This window comes from Pan troglodytes, chromosome 16 (genome assembly GCF_028858775.2).
Source record: "Pan troglodytes isolate AG18354 chromosome 16, NHGRI_mPanTro3-v2.0_pri, whole genome shotgun sequence".
Taxonomy (NCBI): Eukaryota; Metazoa; Chordata; class Mammalia; order Primates; family Hominidae; genus Pan; species Pan troglodytes.
This window is the reverse complement of record NC_072414.2, coordinates 80,718,635-80,729,593: the sequence shown is the minus strand read 5'-3', so window position 1 is coordinate 80,729,593 and position 10,959 is coordinate 80,718,635.

Genomic DNA, 10,959 nt, shown 5'->3' with positions numbered 1-10,959 from the left:
TAAACAGGTCAGGTATCTTTGCATTGAAAAGGCCCCCATGCTGGGCCAGGCACGGTGGCTCATGCCTGTAATCCCAGCACTTTGGGAGGCTGAGGGGGGTGGATCACCTTAGGACAGGAATTCTAGATCAGCCTGGCCAACATGGTGAAATCTCTACTAAAAATACAAAAATTAGCCAGGCATGGTGGCAGGTGCCTGTAATCCTAGCTACTTGGGAGGCTGAGGCAGGAGAATTGCTTGAACCTGGGAGGTGGAGGTTGCAGTGAGCCAAGATTGCACCACTGCACTCTAACTTGAGTGACAGAGTGAGACTCTGTCTCAAAAAAAAAAAAAAAGAAAGAAAGAAAAGAAAAGAAAGAAAAAGAAAAAAAAAGGCCCCCGTGGCTTAAAGAGAGGCATTTCCAGTTGAGGGATGAAGAAGGAGGGCGGTATTGGAGAAGCTGGGTGTTGGGTAGGGATTAGCCAGCAACAAATCTTCCTGGACTTGTGGTTCACTGCCTACCCCTCAACCCTGCCCATTCTGGGGCTCTTGCTCTTGGGTTTGATTTCCAACAAAGAACTTGATGTTCTTCCGGAAATGGCCTTACTGTGGACTCAGGCATGAGATGAGTTGTCCAGATGTCCAGCTGGCCCAGTTAGAAAGGTTTTGAGCACAGCCCTATAAAAATAAATCTTTCTAATGTATTTCTTCCACATCCTTCTTATTCTGCAACTAAATACCCAACTCAGGCCTGAGTGTGTTCCTTTATCCACAGGAGATTCAGGCTCCTAGAACTGTTCTGGGCCAATAGATGCCACTGATCATCTGGGAAAGAGGAGAGGAAATGACCTTGAATCAATGAAATAAATGTGTCTGAGCAACAGCTCAGCAAAGGTCATCAGCCAGATAAGATGTGAAACTGGGGCTCAAATCCAAATCTCAGGCTCTAAATCTTTCTGTGCAACACCCAGCTGCCTGTCTCCAAATAGCAGACACACTGGGTGAGAAGACATACCAAGGCACCACCCAACTGTGAATAGGAGACCACTGGCTGCTTCCAAGTGTCAGGGCTGCAGGATTTCAAAGAAGGAAACTAGTCAGACTGGAGGGAGTGGCCAGAGGAATTCAGTGGAGGACAGTAGTCAACAGAAACCCAACTGAACTATGGAAATCACATTAAGGAGCCTCAGAATTTGACCCACCCATTTGGTTTCAGTGAGAAAACACGTTTACATTTTTAAACTGAAGGCATATTTATTCCCCAGCACTGGCCTCTGGCCCTTAGCCTCTGGATTAGAAACAAAAGGTGGTTGTTTGGTCCCTGGACTGGGATGTTTGCTCAGATTGTGATGTATGCTCAGAGCATCTGGTTTGGGATAGGGGGTGTGCATTTGGAGGGTGTGAGTGTGGGGCTGCCATCCTGTTCTGCTCAAGCTCATGTGATGCCTGTGTTGGAGAATGCTGGAAAGTGGAGGAGGAAGAGCTGGCCTGGAGAACCTCTTCCCTCCTTTCCATATCAATGGAGTTAGGCAGTGTTGACACATACTTGTAAGCCCGCACCTTAGAGAAAATGTCACTTGGCCCCATGATCCCTCTCACTGTCCTGACACATGCCTTTTGCTTAAATTCCTCCAATCACAGGGAGTCACCCCCGACAAGAGCAGTTCACCTCTCTTTGGAGAGCACTTCCTCTCCTGCATACATCTGCTCTTCTGTTGTCTCCACACTTGGCTTCTGGTTCTTCCATGAGGGGATAGTCATTCTATTCATTCACCAAATATCCAAATATCCTTTTTCTTTTCTTTTCTTTTCTTTTCTTTTTTTGGAGATAGAATCTTGCTCTGTCACCTAGGCTGGAGTGCAATGTCATGGTCTCGGCTCACTGCAACCTCCACCTCCCAAGTTCAAGTAATTATCCTGCCTCAGCCTCCCAAGTAACTGGGATTACAGGTGCGCATCACCCTGCCTGGCTAATTTTTTTTTAATTTTTAGTAGAGACGGGGTTTCACCTTGTTGGCCAGGCTGGTCTCGAACTCCTGACCTCAGGTGATTCGCTGGCCTTGGCCTCCCAAAGTGCTGGGATTATAGGCATAAGCCACCATGCCTGGCTCATTCAACAAATATCTTAGAGGTACTTCCATCATGCTGGGCCCTACATCCAGTCTTGGAGATAAGGAGCTCACCTAGCAAGGATAGATAGGTAACAGGCAACTTATTTCAATATAGGCACCATCATCCACTTAGTTTTTCAGGCCAGAACCTGGGTAGCATCCTTGATTCCTGTATACCTAACCCCACACATCCTACCCACCAGCAAGTCTTGTCGGTTCTATTTCCAAAATACATAGGGTATTCTTCCTCTTTCTTCCAACTCCGCTCCTTTACTCCTGGCCCAAATGACCCTTGTTTATCTTCTGGACCACTGTACTAGCCTCCTAATTGGCTTTTGGGCTTCTCCCCCGTCTCCATAGAACCCATTCTTCACATAGCAGCCAGAACCATTTTTTAAAAATATTGGCACTCTCCTCCTTAAAGTCCTTTAATAGAATTTTTAAAAATGTAAGCTTTGTATGAAGTTCAACATATCTTCAAAACATGACACAAATCACAAGTATACACCCTGGTGACTTTTCACAAAGTGAATACACCCATGTAACTAGCCCTCAGAACCGGAATGTTTCCAGCCTCCCGACCCCCCAGGAGCCCCACTTGTACTTCTACATCACTAGTTTTCCACCAAGATTAACTACTATTTTGACTTCTAAACCATTGATTACTCTTGCCTGCCTCTGACCTTTGTATACATGGAACCACAGAACATGTCCTCTTTTGTGTCTGGTTTCTTTTGCTCAACATTCTGTTTATTGAGGTAATGGTAAACAAAGTGGATTTGATTGTATGTGCAAAACAAAAACAAAACAAAACAAAACACATAAAATCCACTGGAGGGGTACAAATATTTTGGAACACTGGCAGCATGTACTCAGCTAAGTATGTGTGTGCCTTATGATTCAGCAATTCCTAGGTAACCACTCAACAGATAGGTAGGCATATGCTCACCAAAAGACATGTACAAGAATGTTACAGGCCTAGGCTAGAAAGCACCAGGTAGGCGTTATTATTACTCCATGTTACAGGTTAGGAAACTGAGGCTCAGGCAGAGATTGAGGAACTTGCCTAAGATCACCTACTTGGTATATGGCAAAACCAGCCTTCAAACCCAGGCTGACAAAGTCCTGCCAGGGCTGGCCCTTGTCCGACTCCATGCCTCTTGGGTTCTACTCTCCTGCCCTCATTCTCTTGGTCAATCAGCCAGGCTTGTGCCTTTCTCAAGGCATTTTTTTGTTTTTATTTTTATTTTTTATTTTTTTGAGACGGAGTTTTGCTCTGTCGCCCAGGCTGGAGTGCAGTGGCACTATCTCGGCTCATGGCAACCTCTCCCTCCTGGGTTCAAGCAAGCATGTCTAGTTAATTTTTGTAGTTTTAGTAGAGACAGGATTTCACCATGTTGGCCAGGCTGGTCTCGAACTCCTGACCTCAAATGATCTACCTGCCTCAGCTTCCCAAAGTGCTGGGATTACAGGCATGAGCCACTGCGCCCGGCCGCATCTTTCTATATTCCTTTTTATTTGGGTAATTTTCTTTCAGCATATTTGCCCAAAGCTGAATACTTGTGTAACTGCCCAAGAGGTTCACCTTGCCCACTGCCTAGACAGAGCCAATTCATCAAGAAAGGGGAATTGCAATAGCTAAAGAGTAATTCCTGCAGAGCCAGCTGTGCTGGAGACCGGAGTTTTATTATCACTCAAATCAGTCTTCCCAAGCATTCAGGGAACAGAGTTTTTAAGGATAACTTGGTGGGTGGGGGGATGCCAGTGAACCAGGAGTGCTGATTGGCCAGGGATGAAATCATAGGGAGTTGTTGCTGTCTTCTTGTGCTGAGTCAGTTCCTGGGTGGGAGCCATCAGATGAGCCAGTTTATTGATCTGGGTGGTGCCAGCTGATCCATCCAGTGCAAGGTCTGCAAAATATCTCAAGCACTGATCTTAGGAGCAGTTTACGGAGGGTCAGAATCTTGTAGCCTCCAGCTGCATGACTCCTTAACCATAATTTCAAATCTTGTGGCTAATGTTAATCCTACAAAGGCAATCTAGTCCCAGGCAAGAATGAGGTCTGCTTTGGGAAAGGGCTGTTACTGTCTTTGCTTAAACTATAAACTAAGTTTCTCCCAAAGTTAGTTCAGCCTATGCCCAGGAACGAACAAGGACAGCCTGGAGGTTAGAAGTAAGATGGAGTCAGTGAAGTTAGATCTCTTCCACTGTCTCAGTCATAATTTTGCAAAGGTGGTTTCCATCCCTCCCTTTGGGTTTTATAACACCTTAATCTTAAGGTGTAGGCTATGAAGATGGGAAAAGGCCGTTGATCGCTCTGGCTTCTTTCTGCTGACAGGGAATGTAGTGGGAATGGGAGTGAACCCCAAGGTGAGAAGAATGGAACTACTTTGCAATTGTCTTGAGTGTACTCATGCAGGCCTGGTTGAGCTTCCGAGGCTTGCGTGGCAAAAACATTAGTACTCTCATCTATAGTTTTACTACAGTGTTTAAGTGAACAGCCTACTGTAAGGTAAATAATAAGTCCTAGGATGAAGAGTACAATTCCAAATTTTAAAAGCAAATATTTGAAAACATTAGTTTGGGGACTTCTAACCCATAAGGAATTTAGAATTTAGTCTAAACTGCAGGAAAAACCTCAAGAACAGCTAACGGTGTACTATAGTTTTTCTTCTAAAGCATAATTTTTCTCTCTCCAGTCCCCATTTTTATTAAAAACCTATTATGATGGAACTGATTTGTTTATAAAATAAACTTTAGACTTACTGTACTCAGCCTGATTATTTACATAAAGTGAAGCAAAAATAATTATTTTCCACTTAGGCTTTTAAAAATTGGCTTTGATAGAACTCTGTTCCATGAGGAATCTCAGATAAGACTTTTTAATAGCCGAGCCCAGCCATGGGTTTGTACCCTCAAATACCTATGAGTTGGGCAAATTCCTCTCCTCTTGGGGGTCCCAAGATAACTTGGGGTTCCTGGGCCAGTTAGAAAGTTACATTCTTTACTTATCACAGGTCAGGAACCCTGTACAGGGACTCTATTGTGGACAGGGCATGAGGCCAGATGCCCTAATGGGCTTTAATTGGCTTTATAAGTCAACTTTGATTCCTTAAAAGAAGCATGCCATTCCAGTCAAAGCCTTCATAAAATAACCAATTTCTCCAATTGTGTCCTGTTACAAAAGAAAACAGATTCTTATTGCACTTATGCAATTAACTATGCTGCCATAAATTGAGAATACTCACAAATAGTTTCCAAATTCTGGAGAAATAAAGTAGAGAGGAATAAATATGCTCCAAATTTTGTTCACAGGAGTATATTTTACTCAGTTGTTGAAAGTTGCAAATAGCTCTAAAGAAATAAGTTCTCTTGACTCTGAAAACAAAAGGTTTAGCAATATTTAACACATTAGCTCTCCCTGAGAGTCCTGGAAGTTTGTTTTCTTCCTCTATTCCAATAGCACAATTTTTAAACTTATCTGAGACCTGCACTGAGAGTCCTATATCTGATTATAAACTGTGTTTTGAAAAGGACTAAAGTAGGCTCGGTGCGGTGGCTCATGCCTGTAATCCCAGCACTTTGGGAGGCTGAGGAATGTGGATCATGATTTCTGGAGCTCAAGACCAGTGTGGCCAAGATGGTGAAACCCCGTCTCTACTAAATATACAAAAAATTAGCCAGGCTTGGTAGCGGGCACCTGTAATCCCAGCTACTTGGGAGGCTGAGGCAGAGAATTGCTTGAACCCAGGAGGCGGAGGTTGCAGTGTGCCAAGATTGCACCACTGCATTCCAGCCTGGGCGACAGAGTGAGACTCTGTCTCAAAAAAAAAAAAAAAAAAAAAAAAAAAAAGAAGTAAAGAAGAGGACCAAAGTAAGACAAAAGATCTGTGGATGACAAAAGTCTATAGCCACTATTAAAGCTACAATTGACTAGGAATTTTGGTTACTTCTGTGGCATACAACAATTTTACATAACAATTATAATTATTGATAATGTATGCTAAATTATCTCAACATTATAGAAGTTTCCCATAATTTTGGAACACATACCAATAACATATTTAAACAAACACAGTCCAAAGAAAATGAAACACCATTCACTCTTCTATTTGAAAGGTTGTTTTCTATTCTAATGTCACAATCTCCCAGAGTTATTCATCAGAAATCTGCATTTAGGAGCACCTGTTAAATTTTATAGTTGACTATAAAATCATCTTTTAAAGAGGACCAAAGTGAGATAACAATTGTCTAGGATGACAAAAACATTTTAGGGCACCACAGTTAAAGGCAAAATTGACAAGGAAATTTACCTCTGTGGCACACAGTCATTTAACATAATAATTATAATTATTACTGATAAAACATACCAAGTCATATTTGAGTTACAGCAGTTTTACATAATTTTGGAACATATACCAACAACACATTTACACAAATATAGACCAAAGAAAGCCAAACACCATTTCATATTTGACAATGCTTCCTGTATGATTTTTGTACCAAATAAGCCAAATGTCATTTTTGGACTTTAGAGGACCTAATATCTAAAATACTGGGCTAGAAAGAGACATAATCTATCATTTGATTTTGGAAAGTTTGTTAAATATCAAAGGCTTAAAATACTGGATATCACAAAAGAGAATCCCAGGTCACTATAAGTTATTCATTTGCCCAAAATGATAACTCCAAAAAAAAGTTTTAAAAAGAAAGCCTTTACTCTGAGAGAGGAGACTTAGCTTTCCAAACAAGACCCAATAAAGATAGTATGAGGCTAACTAAATTTGTCTCTTCTCTCTTTTCCCTTTTTTCCCTGCCATTTACCCACAGGAGAAAACAAAACCATTTCATTATCTTTTATCATTACATAAAAATCATTTTCAAAAGAGAAAACCAAATTTCATGTTTGCTTTAGTGCATCTTTAATGTTAAGGCTAGTTTCTTAAATAAAATTTTATATCTCTATTCAGTTGTAATTAGTTTGACCATAAGGTAAGGTTTTCTAGAACCCTTTACAATTTTCCATCAAACAGCAGATCAATTTTCTAAGAAAACTGTGTTATTCAGACACATGGGCCCAAATTCTGGTCCCAAAACAGTATCATTTTAAAGTTTTAACCTATAGAAAAAAAGCTAAATAATTTCTTTTAAATCTCAGCCAACTTGTTTATACCCACAGAATTTTTTTTATAAGATTAACCATTTACTAACCCTTTCACTTTGCGTAAACCTTCAGTTTTGTTCCATTACTCTTTTAGGTTAAGACAATCTTTATTTTATTTTATATATTTTTTGAGATAAAGTTTTGCTCCTGTTGCTCAGGCTGGAGTGCAGTGGCGTGATCTTAGCTCACCACAACCTCCACCTCCCGGGTTCAAGTGATTCTCCTGCCTCAGCCTACCAAGTAGCTGGGATTACAGGCATGTGCCACCATGGTCAGCTAATTTTGTGTTTTTAGTAGAGACAGGGTTTCTCCATGTTGGTTAGGCTGGTCTTGAACTCCTGACCTCAGGTGATCTGCCCACCTAGGCCTCCCAAAGTGCTGGGATTACAGGCATGAGCCACTGCACCCTACAAGACAATCTTTTTTTTTTTTTTTTTTCTTTTTTTTTATTGATCATTCTTGGGTGTTTCTCGCAGAGGGGGATTTGGCAGGGTCATAGGACAATAGTGGAGGGAAGGTCAGCAGATAAACAAGTGAACAAAGGTCTCTGGTTTTCCTAGGCAGAGGACCCTGTGGCCTTCCGCAGTGTTTGTGTCCCTGGGTACTTGAGATTAGGGAGTGGTGATGACTCTTAACCAGCATGCTGCCGTCAAGCATCTGTTTAACAAAGCACATCTTGCACCGCCCTTAATCCATTTAACCCTGAGTGGACACAGCACATGTTTCAGAGAGCACAGGGTTGGGGGTAAGGTCATAGATCAACAGGATCCCAAGGCAGAAGAATTTTTCTTAGTACAGAACAAAATGAAAAGTCTCCCATGTCTACTTCTTTCTACACAGACACAGCAACAAGACAATCTTTAAAACCCTCTGAACTAGACAAAATTACATTCCCTTTAACAAAGCCATATTCCCATACCTTCTTATAATCTTTTACCAAAAACACATTTCCTACACACCTTGTATGTAAACTGTTTCTCCAGTGGTCTCAATTACATGTTACAATGTTAACTCTTAGCAACTTTTATTTTTAGTCAGAAGCTTGATAAGTAAGCAATTTTAATTATGTACTGGGGTGGAGCCTAGGACATCAGACAGAAATGAAAATAAGGCCTGACTCTTTAGCATAGCTAGCAGGCATGGCTCTCCATATGTCCCCAGGCCTTATCTATCACCTAATGCTCCAAAGTAGGTAAATTGAACAATTTTCAAAAGTCAAAGAAACAGTTTGACCTTAAAGCATTTAGCAAATCTGATATCTGACCTTAATTTAGACCAAATATCTACATTTTCAAGACCTTTTATTTTACGAATAATCTTTTTTTTTTTTTGAGATGGAGTCTTGGCTTGTGGCCCAGGCTAGAGTGCAATGGCATAATCTTGGCTCACTACAACCTTTACCTCCCGAGTAGCTGGGATTACAGGCATGCACCACCATGCCCGGCTAATTTTTTTATCTTTAATAGAGATGGTGCTGAGACCAGCTTGGTTGGGGAGACCCTAACCCAGTGGTGCTAGAGAAATTAAAGACACACACACAGAAATATAGAGGTGTGAAGTGGGAAATCAGGGGTCTCACAGCCTTCAGAGCTGAGAGTCCCGAACAGAGAGATTTACCCACGTATTTGTTAACAGCAAGCCAGTCATTAGCATTGTTTCTATAGATATTAAATTAACTAAGAGTATCCTTTATGGGAAATGAACAGATGGGCCAAATTAAAGGAATAGGTTGGGCTAGTTAACTGCAGCAGGTGCATGTCCTTAAGGCACAGATCACTCATGCTATTGTTTGTGGCTTAAGAATGCCTTTAAGCGGTTTTCCGCCCTGGGCGGGCCAGGTGTTCCTTGCCCTCATTCCAGTAAACCCACAACCTTCCAGCGTGGGCTTTATGGCCATCATGAACATGTCACAGTGCTGCAGAGATTTTGTTTATGGCCAGTTTATGGCCAGATTTTGGGGGGCTTGTTCCCAACAAGATGGGGTTTCACCATGTTGGCCATGCTGGCCTCGAATCCCTGACCTTGTGATCCGCCCATCTCAGCCTCCCAAAGTCCTGGGATTACAGACATTACCAATAATCTTTAAAACTGTCTTTATTTCCAAAAGGTTACTAACATCACGTGAACAAAAAGGCATTAAAGTTTCCATTTTTGTGACAAAATATTTAAGCCCTTATTTTTCTAAGCCAATTCATCAGAGCTCTTTTACATATAAACCTCACAGACAACACATATAAATACAGACAGAAGATTCGGCACTTGTAAGATTTTTCATTTGCCAGTTTCTTAATTGGATTACTGGCTTCAGGGTGGAGGCTGTGGAGGAACAGGGCCAGGAAAGCATGCGTTTCTAGGGCCAAACAAGCAGCAAATAAGTAGCTGAAGACAAAGACAGATCCCCAGAATTAAGGGTGCCATTTTATACTGGACCTTGGATCCCCAAAAGGAGGGAAATACTATGGGAGAAGACCATGCAGTGCTTCTTTTTTTGAGATGGAGTTTTGTTCTTGTCATCCAGGCTGGAGTGCGGTGGCAAGATCTCCACTCACTGCAACCTCCACCTCCCGAGTTCAAGCGATTCTCCTGCCTCAGCCTCCTGAGTAGCTGGGATTACAGGCGCCCGCCACCACGCCCGGCTAATTTTTGTATTTTTAGTAGAGACGGGGTTTCACCATGTTGGCCAGGCTGGTCTTGAACTCCTGACCTCAGGTGACCCACCCACCTCGGCCTCCCAAAGTGCTGGGATTACAGTCATAAGCCAATGTGCCTGGCTGACAGTGCAGTGCTTCTACCCTGCATTTCATTACAAGGCAACCCAAAGCCAATGAGCCCATTTTGTCATCAGCCCATCCCTCATGGGAGTCTCATCTCTCAGTCAGGGGTGGGGATGTTTTCTTATCTTCCAGGCGGCCAAGAGCACGCTTCTCTGATCCAAGTGTGCAGAGTCAAGTATTCCTCCGTAACTATTATTAGCCATCCTTACAGTATATTTCCTACTTAGTTATTACACACCAAAACTCTCTCATAATGCGAAGTAATTTCTGATATCCCCCAAACTCAAAATGGTCAGATAACACAATGCAAAACAGAACACAGCCTTTGATTTTGAGAGAGATCTATCTGCTTTTGCTTCCTGGGTTTCATGAGGAAAACAGAAGTTTTTTTTGTTTTTGTTTTTGTTTTGTTTTGTTTTGTTTTCCCAAAATGGGGTCTGTGGTGCCTCCTCTGTTTTTCCCCAATGAGTCCCAGACTAGCAGAAGTTATCTTAGGGCCTCTCATGTATGCATTAAGAGTGGCAAGACAAAAAAAAAAATTGAGAAAAATAATTCAGTCGACTGAGAAGAAAAAATCTTTTTCCAGAAAAACAAGTTCCAAGAAGAGAAAAACATAAAGGCCTTTAAATATACTTAGAGCTTGTTTATCCACTTTTAATTAAGCTGACTTTTAGCCATAGCACTCTTACAAAAAAAATCCTTTAAAATTTTTTTATTACCTGACTTTAGCCATGCCAAGCGGCTGATATTTTTGGCTCTTGAAGTCTATCACAGGTAACTTCCCACTTGAAATTAACCCGTTTTAACTAAGGTTACAACTTAACCATGGACACATAGGTGTCTCAAAGGGATGGTAAGCAGTTTCTTTTCCTTTTCCTTCTTTTTTTTTTTGTTTTTACAAAATTTAGAATCTCCCCCAGGGTAGTTTAG